The sequence below is a fragment of the Nomascus leucogenys genome, chromosome X (assembly GCF_006542625.1).
Source record: "Nomascus leucogenys isolate Asia chromosome X, Asia_NLE_v1, whole genome shotgun sequence".
In the NCBI taxonomy this organism is placed as follows: domain Eukaryota; kingdom Metazoa; phylum Chordata; class Mammalia; order Primates; family Hylobatidae; genus Nomascus; species Nomascus leucogenys.
Window position 1 is genome coordinate 45,764,458 of NC_044406.1, and position 13,014 is coordinate 45,777,471.

A 13,014-nucleotide genomic window follows, 5' to 3' on the forward strand; every position below is an offset into this window, starting at 1 on the left:
GCACAATGAGGGAGGGAGAGAATGGTAGCAGATGATTAATTTGGACAGGTAGGCAGGGACTGGATCATGTAGAGCCTTGTTGGTTACGGTATGGACTTTGGATTTTATTCTAATATGATGGGAAGCCATTGAAGAGCTGAGAGTGATGTTGTGTTAGTGAACAGAGCATTTGATTGGTTAGGGATGAATTCCTCCAAGGAGATAACAGGGGAGAGTGTGAACAGTAAAGATTAACTTCATCCACTTCATAATTTGTTTAATGGCAGTCTTAGCTTAAATATCAGCCCAGGATAAAACACTTGTGGAGACTAGGACCTGACCTACTCGTGGTTTCATTAAGCATTCCCTCTGTACCAACGAGGCCTCTCAGTTTTTTCAATTTCACTACGAGTTCCTAGAATTTTCCCAAGAGGGGTTTGAGCTGAGACACTTCTCACCCAGGACATGGAGGACCGAGAGTTCCTAGTTAGCAGAACCATCAGCAGACATGAATGTTCCAGAATTACCAGAGAAGCAACGGCCGGATTTCCCCACACACCAAGCTGGGCTTACCAACCCATGAGCCTGCATGTAGGTTGGGCAGGGAATACAAATCAGCGAGGCTGGGCCAGGGAGACTGATGGTCAGCTGTTACTACAAGGGAACGTGGCCCTGGGGACCAGATCCTCAAGAGAAGTGGCAAATCCAGATTTCAGTCCTGGTTTTCGAGTAGTGGCAAGTAATTTAAAATGTTTTTAACACATCATGCAGGTCATATAATTATATGTAGTATATATGTATGTAATATATATACACATATATATATGTATATATATGCACATTATATATACACATGTGCGTGCATGTGTGTGTGTGTGTGTGTGTCTGGTGTCTGTGGCCTGCATCAGCCTGCAGCCCTTAAGTTGTTATTTCTGGCCTTAAAGGGTCTTGTGCCCCCAAACACCCCTCCTCCATTCCCTAAAAATATTTGTGCAGAGATAATCAGCACTGATACCTTTCTCTCACCCATGTGTCTTCCAGAAGGGAATCACACTTCATTGAAAATCTGAGTGTCTTGGAACCTCTTAGTGACCTTTTAGTTCCAGGTTTAATGTACCTTGACCACTTAAAAAGCCTTTAAAAAAAAAGACTCCTAGATTTAGTGAAAACTTCTGGATTGAGCAGATGTTATTTAACATCTAAGTATCCACAATTTTCTCAACATGCTACAAACTCTTAAAGGATATGGGATCTTCATTAAGCAACTTGATACATAAAGGAACATCACCAATATCTTTGATTTACAAGGCAGGAATTCACTAAAAAATTATGCTTGCTGCATTCCAATCGTGGAGAATGAAGAAGAGAAAAGCAAATATGAGAATGTTTTGGTTAAAGGTTAAGTAGATTTCCTTTGTGTTCAGCTTTCTGAAAAAAATTAAAATACTTGTAATACTTAGAAATTGTGTACATGCAGACTTTTTTGCACTTCTAAAAACGCACCATATTTGCACCAACATTTTAGTTTATCTTTCCTGCTTCTGATTTGTTTCAAAGAAAAGAGAAGTTTAAATGGGATTTGTAATTTGAGGTTATAACAAAATACAAGAAGGGAATATATTGTTATAATAATAACAAGAAGGGAAAATTATATTGATCTTTCAAGGTCAGTCTTTTTTTTTTAAAGATTTTTTGATGTATGAAGGCAATTTAGTTAACTATTTAACTTGAAAACCAAAAAGGCTTTATGTCTTAAAAAAATCCCTGTGATTGTTACTGTTTTAAACTCAAAAAAGCTGAAGAAGAACTTTCTTACAGGACATTAAACTGCAGCGCTTGCTACCCAGTGTTAGGTTGGAAAGAAATCCACAGTGTGTAATTCACACAGAATCTTCATTTGATGTAGATAATTACTTTCAAATTATTTAATTATCTCATCTAAGAATATCAACATCTCCTTGGTTTCTTTCTTTCAATCTCTCTCTTTCTTTCTTCTTTCCCCTTCTTTCTTTTGACAGGATCTCATTCTGTCATCCTGGCTGGAGTGAGGTGGCACCATCTAAGAATATCAACCTCTCATTGGTTTCTCTCTCTCTTTCTTTCTTCCTTCCCTTTCTTTCCTTTTTTTTTTGTGTGTGCTCTTTCACCCAGGCCGGACTGCAGTGGCGCTATCTTGGCTCACTGCAAGCTCCGCCTCCTGGGTTCACACCATTCTCCTGCTTCAGCCTCCTGAGTAGCTGGGATTACAGGCACGTGCCACCATGCCCTGCTAATTTTTGCACTGTTTTGTAAAGACGGAGTTTCACTATGTTGCCCAAGCTTGGTTCGAACTCTTGGGTGCAAGCAATTCACCCAACTAGGCCCCCCAAAGTGCTGGGATTACAGGCATGAGCAACTGTACCTGGCTAACTTGGTTGATTTCTATAGCAACTGTAGCTTCAGAGCTTCATTAAATGTTGGCACAGCTCAAGCTGATGGGAAATGGAACTCATGTGTCCAGCCTCAGAAGTTGAGCAGCCCAGCTCTACTCACAGAGATAGACCAAGAAGTCAAGAAGTCTATTCTTCAGTTCTCCAAGGTGGTGTCAGGAGAAGACAGCCTTTCTATATTCATTTACAGACACGATGGAACTTACAGGGATTCAAAGAGGATCTGATTTAACTTAGCAAAGGACTGACCCCTACCATATCCTGTTTCTGAGATGTTTACTCTGATATAAGGTGGAGTAAAGTGATCCCTTTAAGATGCCCCTGCAACTGACCTAGGAGGCTACAGCTCTGCTTTAAAGCCCTCACAGCTCTCATTGTATTTAGCTAATGAACGAGCATTGTGCGATCTGTCAATATATACTGTACATGGCTCTGGAATCCAAAGAAAATTCTGTACTTTCATGGAATGCCATTCAAGAGACACAGAGAAAAGTCACCTTCTTGTGTCACGTCCTTCACAGAACAGATATGGGGCTGATACATGGCACATTTCTCTAAAACTGAACTCAAATAGTCTTGCATACGGATGGATTTTTCTTTTTGATTCAGCTATGTTTTCCCTCTGCAGAACAGTGTCTTATGAGGTAAGAAGTGACAGAAACCTGATGTTGCAGAAGAAATCAGGATAACAGGGGTGAAGGTGTGGGGGAGAATGACTCTTTACAATGTCCGAATGAATCAATGCAGAAATCAATGCACAAATTTAAGGAAACAAGTTGTGAGGCACAAATTTCAAACTTGCTTCCGAGTTTTTGTTATGAGACTTTATGAGAAAACGTTAATACTGGCATTGTCAAAGCTTAGGCCAACTGTGTGAGTTTCCTGTTGCTGCTGTAACAAATTATCACAAACTCAGTGGCCCAAAACAATACAAATTTATTATCCTATAATTTTGGAAGCCAGAATCCAAAATCAGTCTAAGTAGGCAGAAGTCAATGTGCCAGCAGGGATGGTTTTGAGAGGTGAAGCCAGCTGGACTTCCTGGGTCGAGTGGAGACTTAGAGAACTTTTCTGTCTAGCTAAAGGTTTGTAAATGCACCAATCAGCACTCTGTAAAACACCCCAATCAGCACTCTGTGTCTAGCTAAAGGTTTGTAAGTGCACCAATCAGCACTCTGTAAAAATGCACCAATCAGCGCTCTGTGTCTAGCTAAAGGTTTGTAAACGCACCAATCAGCACTCTGTAAAAACAGACCAATCAGCACTCTAAAATGGACCAATCAGTGCTCTGTAAAATGGACCAACCAGCGCTCTGTAAAATGGAGCAATGAGCAGGATGTGGGCAGGGCCAAATAAGGGAATAAAAGCTGGCCACCCAAGCCAGCAGCTGCAACCCTTCCACTCTGTGGAAGCTTTGTTCTCTTGCTCTTTGCAATACATCTTGCTGCTGCTCACTCTTCGGGTCCGCACTGCCTTTATGAGCTGTAACACTCACCACAAAAGTCTGCAGCTTCACTCCTGAAGCCAGCAAGACCATGAACCCACAGGGAGGAACAAACAACTCTGGATGCACTGCCGCCTTTAAGAGCTGTAACACTCACTGTGAAGGTCTGCGGCTTCACTCCTGAAGTCAGCAAGACCACGAACCCACCAGAAGCAAGAAACTCCAGACACGTCTGAACATCTGAAGGAACAAACTCAGGACACACCATCCTTAAGAACTTTAACACTCACCACGAGGGTCCGTGGCTTCATTCTTGAAGTCAGCGAGACCAAGAACCCACCAGAAGGAACCAATTCGAGACACAGTTTCTTCTGGAGGCTGTCAGGGAAGAATCCATTTCCTTGCCTTTCCCAGCTTTTAGAGGCTGCGTATCTTCTTTGGCCTGTGGCATCATTCTCTATCTTCAAAGCCATTAACAGTGGGTTAAGTCCTTCTCACATCATACCACTCTGACACTAACTCTCCTGCTTCCCTCTTGTAAGGACCCATGTGATTACACTGGACGCACATTGATAATCCATGCTAATTTCCCCATCTCAAGATCCCTAATTTAATCACATTTTCAAAGCCCCTTTTGCCATGTAAGATAACACTTTCATAAATAGGTTCCAGGGATTTGGACATGGACATCTTTGGGGACTATTATTCTGCTTACTACAGCAGTCACATCGCAAATTTCAGTGGGGTCTAAGGATGGCAGTTCAACCAGTTAACATGATGAGTTCCTTTAAAGTATCAAGTTTACAGCGTCTCCTGGGGGCTTCTGGGTTACCTCTGCCTACTGTTACATTATTCCAAATAGGAACAATCTTGTTTCATAGGTGTGAAAAAGGAAGCTGAAAAACAGAAATGATTATTTTCAACAACTCTTCAGTGTGATCGAGGCAGGAGTAAGTCCAACTCAAGGGCTCCTGTTGTTCTGTCCAGCATGTTTCTTGCCTTTCTTCAGTGCTTCCAGGGAATGCTTTTAAAGAGATGTCAGAGTCAGTTTGGCACCATATTGGGTGGTGTTGGGTGGTATGGGAGTTGAGTGTGAGCGAAGGAAGGGAAATTGACATTTTGCCCATAGGAAGTAGACGAAGCAGCCACACAGTGGCAGTACTCCCGGCCACCATTCTGCACTCTCACACAGACTTTTAAAGAGTGATATGGTTTGGACCTGTGTTCTCACAACATCTCATGTCAAATTGTAATCCTTAGTGTTGGAGAAGGTGCCTGGTGGGAGGTAATTTGATAATGGGAGTGGATTTCTCATGAATGGCTTAACACCATCCCTTTGGTGCTGTTCTTGTGATAGTGAGTTCTCACGCAATCTAGTTGTTTAAAAGTGTGTAGCACCTTCCCCTATTTCTCTTGCGTCTGCCCTGGCAATGTGAAGTGCTGGCCTCCCCTTCACCTTCCACCATGATTGTAAGTTTCCTGAGGCCTCCCAAGAAGCTGAGCAGATGCCAGCATCATGCTTTCTGTACAGCCTGCAGAGCCATGAGCCAATCAAACCTCTTCTCTTTACAAATTACTCAGTCTCAGGTATTTATAGCAATGTGAGAATGGACTAATACAAAGAGGATCCTTTTCATAGTGCCTTCTAGACCTTATGATGGATGATGATTCTGAGTATGCTTCATTCATGTGTCCCCAAAACGGTTTTTAAGGCCACTTATATTTTTTGATGCAGCAGTAAATTGAGAACGAAAACCAGTTTGGGGTCAGACCACTGTGGGGTCACGTCTCAGCTCTAGCACCTACCATTGATTGTGTGACCACTGGAAATAGCAATAATCTCATGAGGTAGGTGTGAGGAGAAAAGAAGCAAATCCCTAGAAAGTAGTTAGCACTGTCCAAGGATGCCATAAATGTTAGCTGCTCTTATTATTACATCAGCTGGTCCTGCATGAGCTAGCCCCTGCCTACTTCTTCAGCCTTATATTCTACCACCCTCTTTCCTTATCCACTGTGCTCCAGTCATACTGGCTTTCTTTCTGACCCTTAAACAGGCCATTAAGGCCTTTGCATTTGCTGTTCTTTCAAGTCAGAACTCTTCCTTCCAGAATCTACAAGGCTAACCTCTATGTCATTATTCAGGCCCTAGCTCCTACAAAATATTCCTGTGACCATCCTGACTAGAGTACCTCCTTCTATACTCCCCACTCACAACCTGTACTATCTTTCTCTTTTATTTTCTTAGTGGTTGGTCATTATTAAGCTCTGAAAATTCTCTCTCTCCTTCTTTCCTCCCTCCGTTCCCCACTTTCTCTCTCTATACTTAAAGCTCCTTTAGTCCAACAGAGTTATCATGTTCATTGCTATATCTCCAGCATCTGAAACAGAGCCTGGAAAATAATAACAGCTCCATGTTTGCTGGCCAGTTGAGCAACTGATACAGACTACCATCAGAATACAGATCTTAGTTTAATGTATCATTTGAAATTTTTGTTTTCTATAAGCATTGGCCTCTTAGGACCTATTTATTATCCACACCCCTCATTAATTACACCAGCCTTTCTCTGATATCTCTTCAACCCTCCCCAGCTCTTCCTCCTCTTCATCCCATTCCTTCAGGGCCATTGAATGGGCTTCTCCCTCCTTCCGAGTACTTAAAAGAATTTTCTAATAGAGCGCTCTGAAAGTCCAAAAAGCCCAGAAGATTCAAACAGTGAATCATTACTGGTGAAACTTCAAAGGCCATGGTGGGTCTCTACTATGAGTCTCTTTGTCTCCCTAATCAAAACCACAATTGCACAATTACTAGTGGGCTCAGGAAAACCCAACTCTGTTCTATCCGCAGTGTTCAGTACAGTGGTTTAAGCATACATACACCACGCACACATAAATGCATGTGGAATGAATGGGACTTCTCTTACTTACTCATAAAATCATATGAAAGAAACGCAAATTAATAGTGATTAAGGATGAGCATAAGGATCCTGCCATTAGGTCCTGGCAGACCTCCACACCTCTAGCAGATTCAGGCCACGGGCCATCTGATCTGCCAGTGGAGAGGGATCCAGATGGGGTAGGGAAGGTGAATACCCTGTTGCTAGGCCTTATCTCCTAGGACTTGGGCTTGGCAGAGCTGTTGGGGTTCCCAGCTCACAGTCAAGAGCTGTTAAAAGGAATAGGAAATACATCTTGGTGTCTTCTTTGAAAACAGAAAACATCCCATGGAGGTAAAATATCTGGTCATAGAATTTCAAATTGGAAGGGTCTTTGGTAATCATCTGATCCATTCTTCCATTTTCAATTAAATTACTAGCCCATAATAACCCAGTAGCAGAGCTGAGAACAGAACTCAAGACTGATGCCCATAGCTTTGTTGTGAGGAAAGTAAAAGAGATAGAATGTGTAAGGCAATTTTCTCCTTCTCAATCTTCATATTTGAAGACACTCTGAGAGGACAAATGTGAGGCTGTGTGAATATATATGCAAGTCATTCTTCACTTTATATACATTTTATATATATAGCATTTATCAAAATTTTAATTTATTATAGCTGAGAATATAGAAAAATATCCTTAAACTTCTGGTCTCAAAATTCTTATCCTCAGAATAAATCCTTATTTACCATGTGGTAAAATTCATACCGAGTTAATATTCTGGGTCCTTTTTTTCACTCCAGTGAGTAGTGTTTTTAATGAGTACTGGGTTACACATTATAAAATACAGATTGGCACATATTTATATTTGAGGCTGCTATGGTACAGTCTAGAACAGATTTCAGTACCACAAACTATTGCTGTCAATTGCATCCCTTCCTCTCCTTATTCCTCCTTTTCCTCTCCTCTGTTCCCCAACATGGCTTTCCCTCCAAGCATCTCTTCAGAAACACAGGGAATGCAATCTCCCTGGGAAACGGATCAGTGATGCTCAACACTGATTATTAGTTACCTACAAAATCCAAGTTCTTTCAGACCACCTTAACTAATAAAACATGTTAGCTTTGTAAAGTTACTACATATTTTTTTCTTTAGAAAATTGAACATTTAAAAAAATCTTTGGAGCATAAATGGTTAAAAAATCAACTCCCTCTCGTTTCTACAATTCTTAAACAGCGTTTATTTATTTTCCAGGGGTGTGGAGGGTAGGGGTGCTCTGCCTGGTATTAATTTTCAGAATTTTCAGTTTGTCATTCTTTGATGTGTGTGTATGTGTGTGCACGCGCGTGTGTATGTTTCTCCCTTTGAAAAAACAAAAGATGAATTTCTTTGCCCACCATGGAAAAAATGTAACATACGACCCAATCCCTTCCTGAGAGCATGGAGGACCAAGAGCAGACGGCTTAGATCAGGGTGGTGAGGAAGTTTTGTCATTTCCAGAAGGAAGCATGAGTCAGAGTGTGCAACATTTTAGGAGGCCTGAATCAGAGCTGTCGAGGAAGTCAGCTCTTAGACAATTTAACTTCAAATCAGAATGTTATTTAATTGAATGCCTTCTTTCAAAATCATGTCTTTATCCAAGATGGCTGCAGATGGTGATGTTCCAATTATTTCCCTTCAGGAACAGGGAGTAACTTAACAGTTGAAGAAGTTCTTGAATCCACTTTTGAGGCAATGAAGCCCGGAGATTAATATATATCTTTTAGAAAGGAGAAAAGAGAATGAGTAAGAGAAGGAAGGAGAACACTGCTCTAAAAATCTATACATAAATGAAGACTGATCAAGTTAAATTATATTGTTAGAGACATTAAATTATTATGACCAACTAAGCACTTTAATAAGCATGGATTTTCCTCATTGAGGCCAATACATAACTTGAGAAAAATCTTTCCACACACTTAAATTTCTCATTGCTTCAAGATTTGCTTCTCTTTTGCAAAGCTCAATACTCAGAAAGGCTCCAGAATGCTAAAGGGCACTCCATATAATCTTTCAGAAGAATATGGTCAAGGGTGGGGTTCAGGGGATGAGAAGAAATCCTGGTTTGGAGGACTGAGGGGAGGGGGGGTGACACTGGGTTTGGGACATGGCCCACAGCTTCAGGGACCTAAGGATTCTGAAACCTGGTAATATTTAATGATAACATGTTCTGATAATCAAATAGATTTAGAGTGACTTCAGATAGAGAGCTTGGGGTTCTGCTCTGCTCCCAGTCTCCACCATTATCTCCTCAAGGTCTGAGGGCTGTGAAGGGCTTTCTTTGGCATGACAGTTTCCTGAAGTTTGATTCACTCTCAGCTCATCACTTAGAGACAGCCAGCTGCTTTTGACTTGGAAAAAGTTGCTTGGAGCAGTTACAGCCCTTGGGGACTCTAGGAACATGTGTATATATTGGAAAAAGGGAAAGAGGACTGTGTGATTCACAATGGAGAAATTTAAGAGACATACACCCACATGTATGTGCACACACACACACACACATATACACACAATGTGTAGCATGAGGCCCTGATGTCCATTTGGGATAGCAAAGGATGGCCAGAAGTCTAGACTTGATAGTAGCAGAAACCTGTCCTTCTGACCTTTTATATGTAGGTTATGAAGAAACATTATTAATATCAGGACTTATACAACTTCTTTTAAAAGTATCTCTCTGAGTCGAGCTTAAACTGGGCCAGGACCTGCCCCCAGGGTTTTAGGGGTGGACTTTAATTCACACAGTCTTAGCCTCCTCCGATACCCTGGTAATGTCATAGCAGGTATGGAAGACAGAGGGCAAGATGGAGAATCAGAAGATATATAGTCAGAAAGCCTAGTTTCAAGTCTCCAGTTTGCTTTTGCAAGATGTGAGTTGAACAAATCTGAATCTGAGGTGCAATGCCCTGATTCTTAGAAGTGTGGACTAGAACCCCAGGGTTGCAGTGAAGACTTGATTCAATAAGTACCATGCGAAGCCATGTGGAACTGTGCAAAGCCATAGAATTCTGAGCATTGCCACACAATGGCATGGTAACTGTGCATGGTGCTGGGGGCCATTCTCTTTCCAGACTATTCCTCTTTTCTTCTTCCTGGTCCATGAAATAAGGACTTCTCAAGTCTGCTCCCTGTCCTTCTTTCCTCCCACCATTGCCCTGGTTCAGACCTTCTTTCTGTTGCACCTGAGCTATTTTCATTAGGCTCCTTCCTGAACTCCCACCTCCATCCTTTGCTTTTCCTGTTTTCACTTCCTGGCATGCTCTTCCACCCGGTGTCCACATGACTTGCTACTCATGCCTATTCAAATGTCTCTTTAGGGAGCTCTTCCCTCACCACTGTCTATAAAATAAAACCCAGCCCCTCCCTCCACATCCAATCTTCCTTACCCAGTCTTATTTTTTTCCCTAGGGCTTATAATAAATCTCTGTAATTATTTGGTTATTTTAATGTAAATACACCTTTTATTTTAGAATACTTTTAACTTTACAGAAAAGTTGCAAAAATAATAGCGTTTGTGTATGACCCTAAACCAATTTTCCCTATTGTTAACAACTTCGATTGCTATATTATATTTGTCACAACTAAGGAACCAATATTGATACACTGTTATTAACTTAACTCCATACTTTTACTTTATACAGGTTTCGTTAGCTTTCCTTGTCTATTCCAGGATTCCATCCAGGACAGCACATGGCATTCAGTCATATCTCCTTAGCTTCTTCTAATCTGTGGTAGTTTCTCAGGCTTTCCTTGTTTTTGATTACCTTGACAGTTTTGAGAAAAGTTTTGCTCAGGTGTTTTGTAGAAAGTTTTTCTCATGTTTAGACTGGAGGTTTTGGGGAGTATGGACATAAAGGTAAAAAGTCCTTCTCATCATATTATCTCAAGGATGTATACTATTAATCAACGCAATTTGTCATTGTCGATGTTGACTTTGATCTACTATGGTAGTGTTTGTCAGGTTTCACCATTATAAAATTACTTTACCCTCCCTTTTCATACTCTGGAAATAAGTAACTAGGCATGGCCCACGCTCAGAGTGTGGGGGCTTAGATTATACCTCCTTGAGGAGGGAGTCTCTATCTTACTTGGACTTCTGTATAGGAGATATATGTCTTCTCCATTTATTTATTTATTCAATCACTTACTTATATCAGTATGGTCTCACAGATATTTGTTTTATACTCTGGGTTATATTCCAATACTATGTTATATATTTTGTTGCTCAAATTGTTCCAGCCTTGGCCACTGGAGACTCTTTCAGTTGGCTCTTGTGTCCCTTTGACACGCCACCATTGTTTTGTTATTTGAGCACTTTCTTAATTTCTAGCACTTCAAGGCTCTCCAGGCTCATTGTGTATATTTCCTGCCCTAGCCCTAGAATAAGATACATCTCTAAAGAAGTTCCAGTTCCTTTCATTAGAAAATATTATTAGAAACCAGGATCTGGGAGCTAGGCATGCTTGTTGCTACTAGGGTGTCTTTACTTTTAGGCCTTTTCAGAGGACAGAGCTAAGAGATATATGTGTATACACAAACTCATGTATACACTCATCTTTACAACTACTTTTGTATCTATCCATCTGTATCTATATCAAGCCAAATATGAGTTTACCTTGATGTCTCTGACTCTAATCCAGTACCACATGGGTCAGTCCATTCTAATCTCCCCTTGCTTATCTGGAACCTTCCTCACCAACAGTGAGAAGACTGGCTCAACCACTCATTTACTTATTTGCTCATCCTAGTATACATGTACAGCCATGTTAGAATTATTAACCTGTACCCCTATGACAAGCAACCTTATCAACTAGACTATAGTGTTCATATATCATCCCCTTTGTTTTTGGTCTTACAGTGTATGGTGAAACACCATTTTTCAAAGTGACTTAGGTCGGGATATTTTGTCTCCATTCTCTTCCATGAAATTATGGCTTACATTTGTAACACCATTAGATTCTTCTGTCATAGTCTACATCCCATCCTGGGATCCCCTGACCTCCTGGTTGATTTTTTAAAATTTGCATGCATTAAGGTTCACTTTTTGTGCTGTAAATTTCTGTAGGTTTTGACAAATGCATAACAACGTACATATACCACTCAATACAGATTAGTTCCACAAACTAAAAAACTCACTGTGCTTCCCCCAGTGAAACACTATTTCCTATTTTTCTTCTACTTGACTTCATAAGGACATGGATTTTTGTATGTTTGGGTTAATGTTGTATTCCAAGTCCCTAGAAAAGTGCCTGGCACATAGTAGGTGCTCAATAATTTTTTTTCTTGAATGAGTGAAGGTCTTTACTCTTGCCTTCTGAAATCCAACTCCCTCCTTTCCCATAGTAAAGCTTCGATAAGCCCACATAAGGAACATATCAGTCCTTGGTCTGAAAATGTATTATGGCATAGAGAGACCTTTTTTGTACAAATTTAAGGAGCACAAATGTAGTTTTGTTACATAGATATATTACATGGAGGTGCAATCTGCGCTTTTAGTGTATCCATCACCTGAATGAAGAACATTGTATCCATTAAGTAATTTTGCAACCCTCATCCCCCTCCCACCCATCCAGGTCTCCAGTAACTAGTATTCCACACTTTCCCAGAGAGACCTTTATGCATATAGGTCCTGACCACCTTTTCTTTCCCAAGATGGGTTACATGTCCCACACCTGTACGACAAGCATACCATATATACATAACTCTATTATAATATGTTCTACTATGTAATTATTCTATTCACTCATCTGTTTCTTTGTACTAGAGAACCAGGTTACTCTGGCACCACGTTTCTCTCTAATTGATCTTTAACTCTATAGAGATCTTCTCCATTCCACCTCAGGGGAGTTAGGAGAGGAAACTCTGGGTATTTAGAGTTTCCTCAGGCACATTCTTCTTATGTTGTTAATTAGAAGGTAGGATTTTAATTTTGTTCATTCTTTTTCCATTTTGTTTGCTTTTATTTTATGTTCCCCATCATAAAATCAGAAAAACTACAGCATAATGGATATACAGGGATGGATATGTGAGGGTGTGTGCCTGTTTGGGGTTATGTATTTCCCTTTCTTCTTTGTGACTCCTGAGGGCAGAAGCTGAGGCTCCAAAAAATTACTCTAGCAGAAACTCTATGTATATGTGGGAATAGGGAGAGGTAGAAAAGGATAAGACCAGCTTTATTCCTCACTGCTGAAGCCCAACTGTTAAGCCAGAGCTGGTGCATTTGCTGATGTCTTTGATGATAATCTTTATCAGG

General features: G+C 40.7%; 1 pseudogene; it reads left to right on the plus strand.

Moving 5' to 3' along the window:
* The first annotated feature begins 444 nt into the window (after positions 1 to 444).
* LOC100591889 overlaps positions 445 to 13,014 on the plus strand; it is a 69,957-nt pseudogene continuing 57,387 nt past the window's right edge.